The sequence below is a fragment of the Vanellus vanellus genome (assembly GCF_965231255.1).
Source record: "Vanellus vanellus genome assembly, chromosome: 1".
Classification (NCBI taxonomy): Eukaryota; Metazoa; Chordata; class Aves; order Charadriiformes; family Charadriidae; genus Vanellus; species Vanellus vanellus.
In genome coordinates, this window is record NC_138905.1 from 216,995,719 (window position 1) to 217,010,829 (window position 15,111).

Consider the following 15,111-nt stretch of genomic DNA (forward strand, 5'->3'; position numbering starts at 1 on the left):
GATATGGAAATAATGCAGTTATAAATAGAAAGCTTTCTGCTTGCTCTGGGTAGGAGCTGAAATCATTAATCCTGCCATCAGAATTGTCGTTATGCTGCCACAGCTTCTGGGTCTGAACTTGTTTGAAAATTAAACTGCAGCGATGTTCTGTATTTACTGTGAAGCTGAGATCTCTGACCAAGTGCTTTGCAAAGAAGATAAGAAAATCACATCCGTATAAACACATCACTGATTTATCCGTCGCTAGAAGTTATTAGAACACATCTGAATGTTTCCTTTCAAGATCTGGATATAAATTAGAGATAACTATTAAAAAATGTCTTTATTTATTTGAAGTTTCTTAAAATGGCAGCAGCCGGAGGGTTTCAGACGTGCAGTTATGCTAAAGAGGACTATTTTGCACGTTAAGGGACAATACTTCCTCCAAAGAAGCGAAAGTTCTGGTGCAGATACCAATTTCTCAGGCAGTCTTGTAGGCTGGTCCGAATGATATGCTTTTATGGAAAAATGATTTGCATTGTCAAAAACAAAGCCTTTGTATCAAAGACACCTTTTATCTTTCCCCTCCCTAGAACATGTTTGGGTGGAAACACGCAATTAATTCTTTTAGGGACTTTAGAGAGTAGCACCTATTGGACCTACAAACTAGCCAAATTGCTTTCATTTGAATACAATTTGGAATTGGCTCAACTAATCACTGTTTGTTAATTGCATTTTGGAGGAAAAAGGGAACCTGAATGAAGTGACTGCTTCTCATTAAAACTGTGCGAACAGCAGAGTGCTTGATGTCTGCTATTGTACCTGATAATTGTGGCAACAAGTGGCATTTATTTTTTGCAAGTAGCAGTAATTAAATCTGCAGCAGTATTTAAAAATAATGCACTCGCCCCTTATTACATCCAAGCGATAGCGTGTTATACCAGAGACCGTAAACAAATATCACCCCTAACCTCTGTTCTCTTACACAAAAGCTCATAAACGTTGTTAAGGGGCAAAACACAACTTGTGTGCCTTTTCTGTAGCCAAGATCCTGGCAGGGTAGTGCAAAAGGAAAGTCACAACGAAGGAGCACAAAAACGTTTTTCCTACATCACATCCTACTGACTGTGCCCGAGGGGAAGGGACGGGGGATGAGCAAGTTCAACATCTTCCCCGGAGAGAAGGGCGGCCGATCTGCGCTAAACTCAACAGTCAAATTTTGTCATTGGGGCAGAGAGTGCTGAAGGGGATGAAGACGCGGCAGAAGTGGGCAGAAATGTTCTGACAGAATGTTTTCCATTGGAAAAATGCCGATTTGTCAAAGCGAAACGTTCCCCGGGAGCACGTCGATTGCAAGAGGAGCGAGGCTGACAGCGAACCTGCCTGGTTTCCTGCCAGCCCACCCGCCAATCTGCCTTCCAAGAAACTTTCTGTCTTAGTCAAAATGTCTCCAGATACTGGTGTGTGTCTGCAGAAGATCAGGAAGCAGATTGCAGATGAGCTGAGGGTGAGACCCTCCAGGAACCCAGAGTGGAAACGCACTCACCTGGGCAGGGCTGCCAGGAATATATTTTGGGATACAGAAGCTTGTTCTTGGGAACATACAGACATATCGTTGAATTTCATTTCTGTATATATTTGCCAAGCAAGTTCATTATTTTCTTTTTTTTTTTTTTTTTTTTTTAATTATTTGTCCCTCAGCTGTGACATTTTTCACAGAAGTGAAATACAGGTTCCTGGCTAGCTCTTCCAGTAGGGCTGGTGGGGCTCTTGAGAGCTTCTTCAATGTGTGACTTTGAAAGTTTAGTCAATTTTCTGCTAAAACCTCTTACTCCCAAAGGGCAAAAGTGACTAGCTCAGAGCAATGGAGACCCTTGTGGGATCACAAGATTGGAAAGATAGGGATAGTGCTATGGTTAAGACAGGGGCTTGGCATTTAGAGCTCCATAATTCAGCACAGCACTGTCAAATAGATATTTTACATGGCCTTACAGAAGCCACCTAGTCTTTTCATACCTTTCTCTTTTTTTCTCATGGAACAAAGCAGGCAAAAGAACACTATATTTAAAAGTTATTTATGACAGTGCTCATTTACTGTGTGTCACAAACGATGGTTAGGACACAGCACGTTACTAATAACACGCAAACATAGAAACATGCACTATTATACAGGCATTTCAAATGCATGAAGTGGTAAAAGAAAATCTAGCCCTGGCTCGTTCTTCCTGCACAAAAATTACCTATGCAGGTTGTCACACCATGGCGTTCATAACCTGGAAACAGCATGATAATTTTCTTTGCAAGTGACTTTTTACCCTCACTTTTCTTTAGAAAGAATAAATCCTCCCTTTTTTTTTTTTTTTTTTTTTTTTCGCTGCTGCTGGTTTCCTCTGGGTTTCGGTCTGATGTGAATTGGTTCAGCCAGAATATAGCTCTCAATATCCAGTACTGCGCTGCTGATTAGTTTTCTGAAAGAGGACAGAGTGAAGAAGAACGGCAGGTTATATTGATTTACTTCTAATGATCTGTTTCTGAACCAGAGCTGAGCAAAGTGTTCTCCCGAAGGCACGTACAGCTGTGCTCATGGCTCGTCTCTGCATCGCTATCAGGATTAAAAGCCAGTAATGGATTCTGTCATGTTACTGTAGCTTTCTGCATTTTCTTTTCAAGCCGCATATGGGTTAGCTGCTGAGGACATACATGCCTCTTCCTTGCCATCTGCTGAACGGTCTGGGCAGAGTAGCCCGGAGAAGGGCACCCGTACGCTCTTATAAAAGAAACACGTGAAAATAGCATTGCACAGCGGTGGGGCGTTCAGAGGGAAATTGCTACGTGTAATACATGCCTGTGTTTTGCCGGTGAGGGTGTCTCTCCGTGGTTTTGGGTAAGCCTGGGGTCCGGTGAAGCCATGGATGCAGCATGGGCGACCAGGGGATGCAGGACACAGCACACTGTTGCGCTTTGTGAGGGACCCAGCATGTCTCTGAAGGTCTGGGAAGTATTTTTTTCTTGAAATAACTGAGGACTAGAACTTGCTATACAGTTGACAAATGATTCTAAACAATATGTGTGTCAGACTGAAATAATTGATTCTTATGTATTGGCTTATTTATCTTTCTCTATAGATTTACTTTCAACACACTGTCTGCTTTCGGTTCTGCCCATCGTGTTAGCTCTGGGATTTGGCTTTAGAGTATATTGTACATTTGAAACTATATAAATGTAGCCCATATGCAGGGAAGAAAGTTCTGAAAAGTTTTAAAACCATGGACTCCAGCAGAAATTCACTAGTGCCTAATTATTGTCAAGGGGTTTCTTTTGTTTCTTTGTTTTTTAACTCTTGTGACTTAAAATTGCTACAGACATCAGTTGTTCTGGAAATACTCCAATACTGACCCTGCTTTAAATAGGGATTTAAATCAGATGTCCTCCATAGGTCCCTTCCATATAAATTATTTTACAATTCTATTAATTTAAATATTTTCCTATACTCATAAGAATGGTAAGTAAAGTACAAATGATTCTAGATTTTAAATTCAAACATACAACCACCAGCTCAAGACACCGAGAAGGTGACAGTTTCCCAGAAGGTGGGAGGATATTGCTGGGAGAATACAATCTTCTAACTGTGGCCACCTCTTCTACTTTACCGAGTCTCCACTACTGATTGTATGAACTGGTGGCCCAATTGAACCTCCGGTGTGACCCATACAACTCTTATAGTCCATTTGCTTTCACAGCGATCTGCTGCTGTCATTTTCTCTTTCTGTACTTAATCACTCTAGACTATCGAAACGACGTGCTTTTTATGGATACCTGAGGCATGTAAGGAAATAAACTAAGACAGTAGCAATAAAGAAAGCTTTGATACTCATTTTCAAAAAGGCTAACATTTTCCAATGCAACTGGTCATCGGGACATGATATTTTCAACTAGATTAAGTTATTTTGAGAGGCCTATTATCTGGGAGAAGAAGGGGGCATTATGCAGCATTGTTTGAATAACCAAATGATTATCCAACTATGTCTACACGGTTCAAAGACAGAAGGGACCAAAAATCTGGTATTAACCAGCTCTGAGCCTAAATACTATGAACATGGACAGGGTGTCACGGACTTTGGAGTAGTAAAAGCCATGGTTATATAGTTCTCTTTTCAGAGAAGTCATCTGGCCAGACAAAGATAGGTGTTACCCAACCCAAAGCTGTCTTCAGGTTTTTATTCAAGACCTCTGAACATTTTAAATATTTTTGCAGCATTTTAAGAATGATGAGATTTTTGTGGCTGACTTGACCCTATAATTAATAATGCTCCCTGGCTTCACTTGACTATGAGCAAATAGGTTTTAGGTTTTTCTCCAAAATGAAATGATTTAGGGGAAAATTGTGTATTACATACCTTCTGGCAGTTGTCACAGTAATGCTAACTAGGTTTTCTTTGCATTATTTTTCACACGATTCATGAAAAATATATTGCACGATGGTGTATAAAAGATGGATACTTTCTATCCATCAAACAAGCAGTTGTCCCCCAGGAACATTTATACACATTCTTATTTTCATTCCTGTTTATTGATGGGTTGGTGTTGCTGCAGTACAGAAAGGATATGAGTGCTCTTCTAGGAGTAAATAACACATACGCACACAGAGATCCTTTGTTCTCCCTCTGCTCATGTAGAATTTAAAACACAGAAATCCAGGTATCATCTTCTTTTGGATTAACAACTTGCAAAATTTCACTATTCCCCCTGTGCTGAGCGTAATGTTTTTCTCTCCTCTTTCCCTTCCTGCTCCAGGAAAAAAAAAAAGAAGGAAAAAAAAAAAAAAAACAACCCACAAAAAAAGACAGATAATTACTTGCAAGAAGTACCCCAATAAAAGAATCTGGCCTCTTGAAAACTCTTTGAGTCCTTGAGAGTCAAGTACAGTCCTCCTTCCCTGCTCATGATGCGGGGAGTTTTCCCGGTTGTCACTGATCCCCAGAGGACCCCTCTTCTCTGACTTTGTGACACCAGACCTCAAACCTGTCTATGCAACCCTTCCGTGCTGGGGCACGCCGCACACCCCTGTAGTATATGATAAAGAGCTGGACACTAGCTAAGGCAATCATTTAAATTACTTTTAAGACTCACTACATCAATGGACATAGAATTGTGTGTCAGGTAAGTCACGAGTATCTTCCATCTGGACAAGATTTAAGGTGAAAAGAAAAAGCTTACTTCAAAACATAAATTTACAATACAGGTCATTCAATAAATAAACAATCAGATAAATAAATAAATAAAAATACTAAGGTCTGTTAAGGTTACTAAGGTTATATTTGATTAATTATCTTTTAATAATTATTTAATTACTGAGTTTATATCTAGTAATAAAGATGCTTCTTGGCTCTTTCAATATGTCAACTCATTTGTCTTTCTCGTACAGTAAATTGGACTCTCCAGCTCTCCTCTTAGAAAATGTTTTATTTTCTTGACTGCTGCTGTCCTCCCTGCCCTCCGTCACTGTTCTCTTCTTATTTCCAAGGGATGTGGAAGGATGCTTGGAAGGGACTCTTCTCTGCTGCCCCCTTGGTCTTTCCCTGTTCCTGTGCCTGGGGTTTCTGCTACTGTAATGGAGGGATGAGAGTTTTACCTTGTCTCCTCGGCCCCCAGGTTCTTTCACTATTACAAGTACCAGCAACCTTAATTACATATTTTCTGCTTCAACCTTCTTGTTTCTTTTACAATTTTAAGGAGACATACTGTACATCTTAATACATTGCTTTATAAGTAATTGCACCATGTAGTATTACATTTATAACCAGTAATTATCTGTTCACAAAGTATGAAGACCAAGCATGGTACCACAGATGTTGAAATTAGGAGAGGAATGCCTTAACCGAACAACGTATTCACTTCTGCCTGCAGACTCTTGGAGTTACGAGATTTCTTCTGGAATATCTTGTTGTAATTCCATAATCATTTTCTTGTAGTATCCAAGGTTGGGGTCTCATTTCCAAAGCAATGCATGAGGCGTCCTAAGCAAAAGTCTTTATTGGCATATGGACCCTGAGATTGCCTTCTGCCTGCAACTTCCCCAAGACACTTTTTCTGAAAAGAAAGTGAGTTTTGCTTGTGTGACCCTTCTTCTGCACACCATTGCATGTGTGCACTGTGCCCATGTTCTCATTGTATCCCAAACTTGGGTTTGCAGAGTCTCTACTCTGTGAGTCAACAGAAGAGGCTACAACTTATCCATGAGAAAGATCCTACAAGAGATCCTTGGGCTGCATAAAATTGCAGAAGCCATTCTGCAAACTCACCTGTAGCAGCTCATCTTTAAAGATATGATAAAACTGTCCAACCATTTTCTGTTAGTATTAACGGGTATTTCTGTATTTCTATTTGCTGCATTTTTAAAGTAACTGTAGGAGTAATGAAAACTTGCAGTAAGTTATGAAGTTGAAGCTTTTCTCCTGCTCTGTTTTTTTGGCACTACACCAATTCTTGTCACCTCATTCCTTGAGCAACAGTATATTAAGCGATGTGACAGATTTTAGTCACGTGTGGTCTCTTTCTTTTTAGTTGCTCACTTTATGTCACTTTCAATCCTCAGGTGGTGTAAATTAGAGCAGCACCATAGATTGATGATGGCTTATGCCAGGGGAAAAATCTTTCTCTTAAACCTGAGCGATAAAAACTCTTCTGAAACAAATTTGAAAAATCACCTCCCTTGGCTTTTTATTTTATTTTAGAACAAAAGGCTTGAAATAACTGTTTGCAGCACTCCTTCAAATGCTAAGTAGCTCTTTTACATTTCTTCCTAAGCATGTACGCACACACAAATTTTAGAACTAAAATAAAAAGATGAAAAAGAAAGGGTGAGTACTCTTGAAGGATTCAATAAACTGTGAAAGGCTATGAATTATGGAAAAGCAGAATGAAATGATTAGAGACCTAAAAGCCAGGAAGATGACACCCACCTTTTAATGTCAAAACTAAATGGACCCATTTATAATCCGAGATTACCTTTGATTTTTCTCATGCTTGGTATTTTCATGAATTGTGAGTTTAAATGTATATACAGATATGTTGAGCCGTTGTCTCTTCCAACTGATTTTCCCACACATGTAATGTGGGTCTAACCCCATTGCTTTTGATAGTCTATTGAATCCATTGGCTTCCCGCTGATTTGAGCTGGTGTTAGCAAGACAGGAATCGGGTCCTGCCTCGCAGCGGTGTCTCTCTTGATGAAATTTTGAATGCAAACCTCTTCCCATTGTAGCAACGCCATTCAGTCATCTCAGATGGCATTCTGTTGAGCAATTCTCCCTCCTTCAAGCAGCTGAGTGCACTGTGAAATCAGAGAGGATGAAATTGGGGCTGGAGACAATCTAATTTTCTTTCCTTAAAGATAGGTTGTTACCAGCAGAAGCATCCTCTGGTGAAGATTCTCATAATCAGTGAGACCGGCACATACTTCTCCCAGAACCAAACCAATTAACCTTTTCGAGGTCACTTTGGATACATTATACACATCTTTCCCCCTCCCCACTCTGTTTCTCGTTTTGTTTATTTGTTTCTCTGATCCATGAAGGCTGCCGATACATGCACCCTCACTGGGAGAAGCCTGAGCTTGGCCAATTGTTATTTCATACTGTAGCTGATGCTCCAGGGTCAAGTTCTTAACTATTAACGTGCAGTGAAAAGGTAATCCTTGTTCTCAAATATTTAGGAATTATTTTTCCAATTTACCTGACACCCATTTAGGCAACTACAGCAATCCCTTTGAAGCCCTTTACCTTGTATCTGCCAGCTGTGAGGACAGATGTGGTCTGTGCCATCTGCCACACACCATTGACACAATGTCATGGCCATGCTGGGGTTGCACTGAGCGCTTTGATGCACTCTGGGGGACAAAGAGTGGTTTGGTGCCCTCTGGGGAAGAGACTCAGAGAAGCCCCGAATGAATGGCATTAAAGACCACATCTGGTCAAAGCACAGATGATATAAATGACATTCCCCTTTGCTGGTGGCACATAGAGGTTTGTTGGAGAGACCCGGGACTGCAGCGAGGGAATGGAAGTCTGATGTAAAAAATGCATAAACTCTAGGGTCTTGCGCTAGTTCTGATAAATAATTTCTTTGCAGCTTGCAGCTCTATTAACATAATTTAAACCGGGTTTTTTATGCAGTAACTCTACTCAGATTGTCTCAGAGGGGCTGCTAATGTGCTGTTCCCCTTTTCAAAGCTATTTAGTCTGGCAATGCCCAGAGGGCTGTAAGGAGACTTGAATTGGGGCCCGGCAGTAAGTAGTGTGGCTTGCCTACGGCTTCAATTCTGGGAACACATCAATGCGGCGTTATTGCTTTGTTGTGACTTAGGCTTTGTATTCCACCGTCGTAGCACAGAAAAACAACAATAAAAGATTTCACCATGGGAGGTGAAAATGAATTCCAGTCTAGTTTCCCTCTTCCCAGCTAGTTTATCTCTTCCCTGTAGCAAGACAACCACACATTTATATGACTAAAAAGGGCAATTATACCCTTTTCTAATCCATACACTTTATGCTGTTGTTTAGTATTTTAATTGGCAGCGAACGTTAAGCACTTACATATATACTGGGGAAAAAACGTCCTTTCAATAAAGTGTTCACTGTAACTTCATCTCCATAAAGGACGACTCGTACTGTGGGAGAGTACGCCTGATTACAGATGGATTGGAAAATGTGCTGGTTTGATGGTGCTAGGGACATTCTGGAGCAGAGTCTTCCCGGTAGGATTTTGTTATTCACAGGACTTTGTAGAGTTTAGAGCACAAAACTTGAATAATACATACTTGGGAAAGGACAGCCAGTTCTGGCTAAGGGAAATGTCTTTTTCTATGACAAATGTTTTTTCAGACAAAAAAAAAAAAAAAAGAGAAAATTTTCATGTTTCTTTTTTTTTTTGTCATAAAAACTCTTACTTTTCTATAGTGTGGAACAGGAAAACATTGAAGTGAGAGCCTATAAAGCTATAAAGCTCCCTTTCTGACCAGCTTTGATAGCCACACTGGTAAAGAGTTCAGATTGGAGGTGTTTATTAAAGATCTAGAAGCTTTGGTACTTGGAAAATAAATAAGTAAATGGAAAAATTTGCCTGAAATAGGTAAAAAGTGGTCTTTATCATCTTCTGCAGATATGCAAGGGAGGTAAGTTTAAATCAAGGCTAGGAGAGTTTCTGTTAACTGGCTCAAATGAAAGAAAAACTAACTTACTATACAACATAAGAAAAATGTCACTGTTGTCCACTTCGGGCTGTCTTTTGAGCCAAGGCCATATTTAGATAGTGGTTGTCAGCTCAAATGTCAGAGGCTCACACTGTGATTGTGAAGATGCTCAGATACAGCTGGGTCAATGCCGTATAAGAGCAGCCTTTCAGTGAGATGACTGTAGACTTAACCAATAGCAAAGCAGTGAACCTGCTGAGACCCCGGGCAGTTTCCAGCAGTTTGAATCTGGATCGACTAAAGAAAATATTCAAACTTCACACTGTATCATCAACAGTACAATTACCCTGCCCTATTGCATAAACGCTCAAAAAGGAAATTGCTTGGCATAATCCCATTGAGTAGAGAGAATTAACTTGGCAGAGAAGATGTTCTTAACGGTGGGGTCCTGGCCCCTTGCTTTGTAGAAGCAGGAGAGCTGGGGAAAGACTTTTTACTCAGGCATGTAGCGATAGGATGAGGGGGAATGGCTTTAAACTGGAAGAGGGCAGGTTCAGATTGAACCTTAGGAAAAAGTTTTTCCCTGTGAGGGTGGTGAGGCACTGGCCCAGGTTGCCCAGAGAGGTTGTTGAGGCCCCATCCCTGGAGGTGTTCAAGGCCAGGCTGGACGTGGCCTTGGGCAACCTGGTCTGGTGGGAGGTGTCCCTGCCTATGGCAGGGGGGTTGGAACTGGATGATCTTCAAGGTCCTTTCCAACCTAAACCGTTCTATGATTTGATGATTCTATGGAAGCCAGGCGGACTGCTCTCTTCACTCAAGCAGGAGAAGGCAAACTAAAAGGAGCAGTTTGGGATGCAGGAACATAGATTGTGTAAGTTTTATAACATAACAGAAACTTAGAGTATAAATGTGTTAAATATATGTGTATAAATATATATAAAATATATGTGTGTATACGTACTGCATAAAAATATGTGCATTCTGTGCAATCACTTAGTGTACACGTATGTTTGTAGCTGGAGCTGAGATGTACTGTGCTGTGAAATTTCATTGAAAAATAAGGCTTTGGGGATTTTTGAAATATTTTGAATTTCCTGTTAATTTTATTATGATTTTATATGATCTAGTGAAAGATGTCCCTCTCAATAGCAAGGGGGGTTGGACTAGATGATCTTTAAAAGTTCCTTCCCAATCAAAGCATTCTATGTTTCTGTGATTTTATTGGTGTAAATGTCTATTTCTCTTGAATTTGCACCAACGCATCATAGAATGCTTTGCAACCTTGCATCATTGCTTGCGCATCTCTATCTTTGTGCTTAAAATGGTGTTCCTTTTGTTCTAGAATGTCTACTTTCTCGGAGTTTTTCTTTTTATTTGTTTTCTTTCCTAACTTGAGGATTGCTTAAAATCGACATTTCTCAGGTCAAACAGAAATTGCGTTCATTCAAAAACATGTTGGTATTTGTGAGATGCTTTCTTTCTAAATTTGGTGTTTGGTAAAAATATGTATATCAATTTACCATATGTTTATGCCAACTGAAATAATTTTATTCTCACTTGCTCCAAATTGTCAGCAGGCTGAAAAAAATCATGTACTCGCACAGTAATCTTTACAACAGCCGCCTGGCTATTTGTCTTGAGCTACCAACTGGAAAAGAAAAACTAATAGCATCTATATAGCAGTTAATGTGCACTTGTGTTTAATTGGTATCAGCAACACTGTTAAAAAGAAAATTAAGTAAGTAGCCATTTAAGTAAGCAGAAATCTTCATTGTTGTTAGGTTGAGACTGTTGTTGCTGTTTGTTATGCAGGACTCATAAGCTGGGAATAACTCTAGTACCAAAACCCAACATAAATCAGCTCTTGAAGGCAATATTGTTCAACACCATCTTGCTTTTTGGCTTTCATTTTAGATCTACTGGAGCTTGGATACAAATAGATCATTTATATTCGCACATTTATTTTTAAATAGTTTCATAATGAAAACTCTGTTCCCTTCCATTGCTGTGTGCATGCTTCGCTATTATAAACCAGAATGTGTGGAAGATTAGTTGCTTCTACTTGTCATGTAAATTGTGTAGTGTACCAAAAGCATTGCTTATCCTCTGTAAATATTTTATTTGAATTTAATACTCTTGTAAAAGTGTATTAACAGTCTTCTGATTGTTATTGTTTGTTTTCTTTTTCTTCTCTCAGCTCCCCCTTTTCAAATCTGGGGGGAAAACATGTTAATTCACAGAGGAATTTGCATAAAAAATTTAAATGGTTACATTTGGCATTAGCGGGACTGTTGCATCAGAAAACCTGGGATAAAGATGCACTAATAAACTATTAAACAGGTAGATTTCATCAAGGCTGGGCATGTAAGATCAATGTAGATCAACGATACCAAAAAAACTTTTTATTGTTTATCAGTGTAACGATAAAAGATGATGAAATGATTTTAAACTATGGTTTTCAGATAGTACTAAAATTCAGACTGCTTTAAGTTGGGCAAACTGAGGTCTAAAACTGCAAAGCTTCAGGCCTTGCTGAAGCAGTTAACAGTTTTAAAAATGATATTTTTAAACAAAAATGGCATTCCTTTGTTGTCTATTCTGACCCATTGTAAAGTCTAGACGAGAACAACTGGAAAAGCTCTGAACCACAGCATTACGATTGAATTGGAATAACTATTCATATTCCCTCTATTCTCACTGTTCATAGTTTTCCTTAGGAAAAAAAAAAAAAGATTATTAGACTGATTTGACATGAGGTTTGATACAGGAGACATGTCAAATCAGAATTTAAATCAGAATGGCTTTTTTTTGCTCACCTGCCAATTAAATCAATAAAAAGTCACAGCTGAGGACTGGGACATCTTTCAGTAAATTGTTATTTATGAGGAAAATAAAAAAAAAATAAGTTAAAGGAAAAAATAGATACAAATTTCATAGAATCATAGAATCATCTAGGTTGGAAGGGACCTTTAAGATCCTTGAGTCCAACCATTAACCTGACACTGCCAAAACCACCAATAACCATATCCCTCGGCACTATATCTATTTAAATACCTCAAAGGATGGCAATTCCACCACTTCCCTGGGCAGCCTGTTCCAATCCTTGAAAACCCTTTTGGTGTAGAAATTTTTCCTAATATCCAATCTAAACCTCCCCTGGCACAACTTGAGGACATTTTCTCTTGTCCTAAATTTATTAGATTTCTTAAATGTTTAAAATTTTTGAATTTCCAGATGATGGAATTTTGTTCAAAGTTGCTGAATAGGAAGAGTGGAATCATTTTGCATTGTTCACACCCAAAGACAACTTGAGAGATTAAATATACCAAGAACATAGGTTACTGGTGTTCAATTTGCATACTGAGCACTTACAGAATATTTAACAGCGGCAAATGGTATCCTCATCTCTGTCAATTAAATATAATAATTTTGTTTTGAACAGCAGAGTCAAAACTGAAAGAAAGTGTGTGACGGATCAGAATATGAATGCTGGAAACTGGAAATGGGCTCCTGTTGAAGGGAATTGCTCAACAGGTTGATGTCAGTAGTACTCAGAAGTGTTTTTCTTGTTGAAGACCACGTATGTAGCACTTTAAAAGAAGTGAGATATTCATATGAAGAAGAATTATCAATATTATAAAAAGCTTAGTGTTTTACAGCTATTTTTTTTTTCACCATTTCAAAAGAGCAGTCACTGAAAACCGTTTTACTAAGAAAGTGCCTGTTGCCTCATACTATGTGCTGTAATAAATGTCGAACTTTACCATTTTGGCAATGCTGTTTCCCTTTCCCCTCTTCTACCTTTTAAACACCTGTACAAATTCATTTCAGTCCATACGGGTGAAAAGGAGATCCTTTTTCAGGATCAGGTTTTGCCTGTGAAAATGCTTCCTGCAGCAGTATTGCCTTTGATGCCCTCAGTGATCCTTCCTCAAATCGTTGTGGTTTCTCATGGGGTTTCACTGGTTTTGCTGGTGACATGGTCAGTGTTAAACAGGTGGTTCTGGGATATATATTACTCTTCTCTGCCTTATTGTTAAATACGGTGGATGTGCGGAGGTAAGGCTGGTCTGCTGTCAAAGTTTATAACAAGCTTTTAGGAGTGGTAGAGGTCAATGTTGTTCAAGCTGTAAGGTGTTGCAATGCCGTGAACATAGAACCCCTCCTGCTAAGTGTTAAGTGCTATTTTCAGATTAGCAATCTTCTCAGAGTTGCCGTTATTAAATATTTTGAACCCCGGAAAGGAAAATAAAGCCTCAATTGTTCTGTTTATTAACTGCTTTGGCAGTTGTCATTCTGCCATGGGATGTTTCATGGGGCAAATTCTTGCTTTTCATTGCTGGACACTGGTTCACTTCAGCACTGATTTTAGGAGAAGGCTCGCACCTGAGAATACAGTTTTAACCCAGAAACAGAAAACTTCATAAATGCTGATGGATTTGGATCTTCAGTACAGACTATACCTTGGCAAATTGTCAGCGCACAAGAATGTAGGTTAATTAGTTAGGGATCACTGGTGTCTCAGAGGTTTGAATTCAGCTCTGAATTGCTCATCAGGCGGTCCAATTGATTTTGGTGCAGTTACAGAAGGTCTAAGAGTTAAATTTGCCCTAAGAACAGATAAAAAAATGCGAGAGAGTTTCAGTGCAATATAACCGCAGCCCACTGGCTTATTATCAAAAAATCACTCAACTTTATTGCCCTCAAGGGTGTACAGAGAAGGCCCTATTAGGAAAAGTCCCTTCTGCAACTAAGGAATAAGACAGCACCAGTGCACTTTATGCATATCACAGATGGTTGATAATGTTACAAAGTTTGGCTTGTGGTTGCATGGATGCATGGTTTCTTTGGGGAGTTTAAGAGCTATGAGTATTTCCTTCTTCTGCCTGATTTGGAACAGAAGTGTCCAAACCACCTAAAAGCTGTAGCTATTCCATCTCACATGAGGAAGAGCTGCAGCTTCCCTGAGGTACCTACAAACACCCAGCTGGGAATACAAGCCATGACCTTCATCGTGGCCCTATTTCCTTAGGGGTCCAAAGAGCACAAATAGAAGAAGAATTGTTCACGAGAGAATTTAGCAAGATGGGGAGAAGCAAGGACAGGGACAGAAAACTTAACGGCACGCTCAGAAAGAATGTCACTAGCAGACTATGCGTTGCAGAATTGGTACCACCAAATATTGAACAGGAAAACTGGTTAGGGTCCAGCTTCTGTTCATACTTTCAGGGGAAGGGGAAAAGCCATTTTTTGTGGAGAGTATAAGAGGTAAGGTCCTCTTTTTTTAGTCCAACCCTACAAATAAGTTGTGATTGGCTGAAGTCATGGAAGGTGCGTTTACGCAAAAAACAGATGATCACGCATGATCACACTTGAGATGGCTTCCCAAAGGAAAGAAGGCTGGGTAACTGTGGCCAAACACATCTGATGAAACAGTCCCCGATTTTCAGGATTTGTGTATGCAATCGAGTTATTCTGCAAATAATGCAGAACAAAACACAAAGCATCAGAGCATTTTTTTTTTGACCAAATTTCCTGCAGAGGAATGAAAAATATCATGAGGGTTTGAAAGAGAATGGGGTTGCTTTACTACATCTGTCTCTCTGCTTCTGGCATCTTTTTGCTGGGAAGTGTGACAGCTGTTTAGATTGGGGTCACAGGAGCTCAGCTCGGTGGTCTAGCGGTCACTCTTTCTCCAAGGAAACAAAAACACCCGCAGTTCCTAGAAAGCTTGAATTTTAGTCCTATTCGGAAACGAGTCAGCTTGAATATCACCAGGAGTCAGTGTCTGGGATACCGATAAGCTGCTTGAAAGCGGAGAGGTGATATTCTAAGTACATTTGACACACTGGAGTAAATTGAGTCTTTAAAGTTAAGATAAGGCCTTTTATTTTAAGGGGAGCAAGTGTTTTATCAAATCATGCTGAGGCTAAGGCATTCTG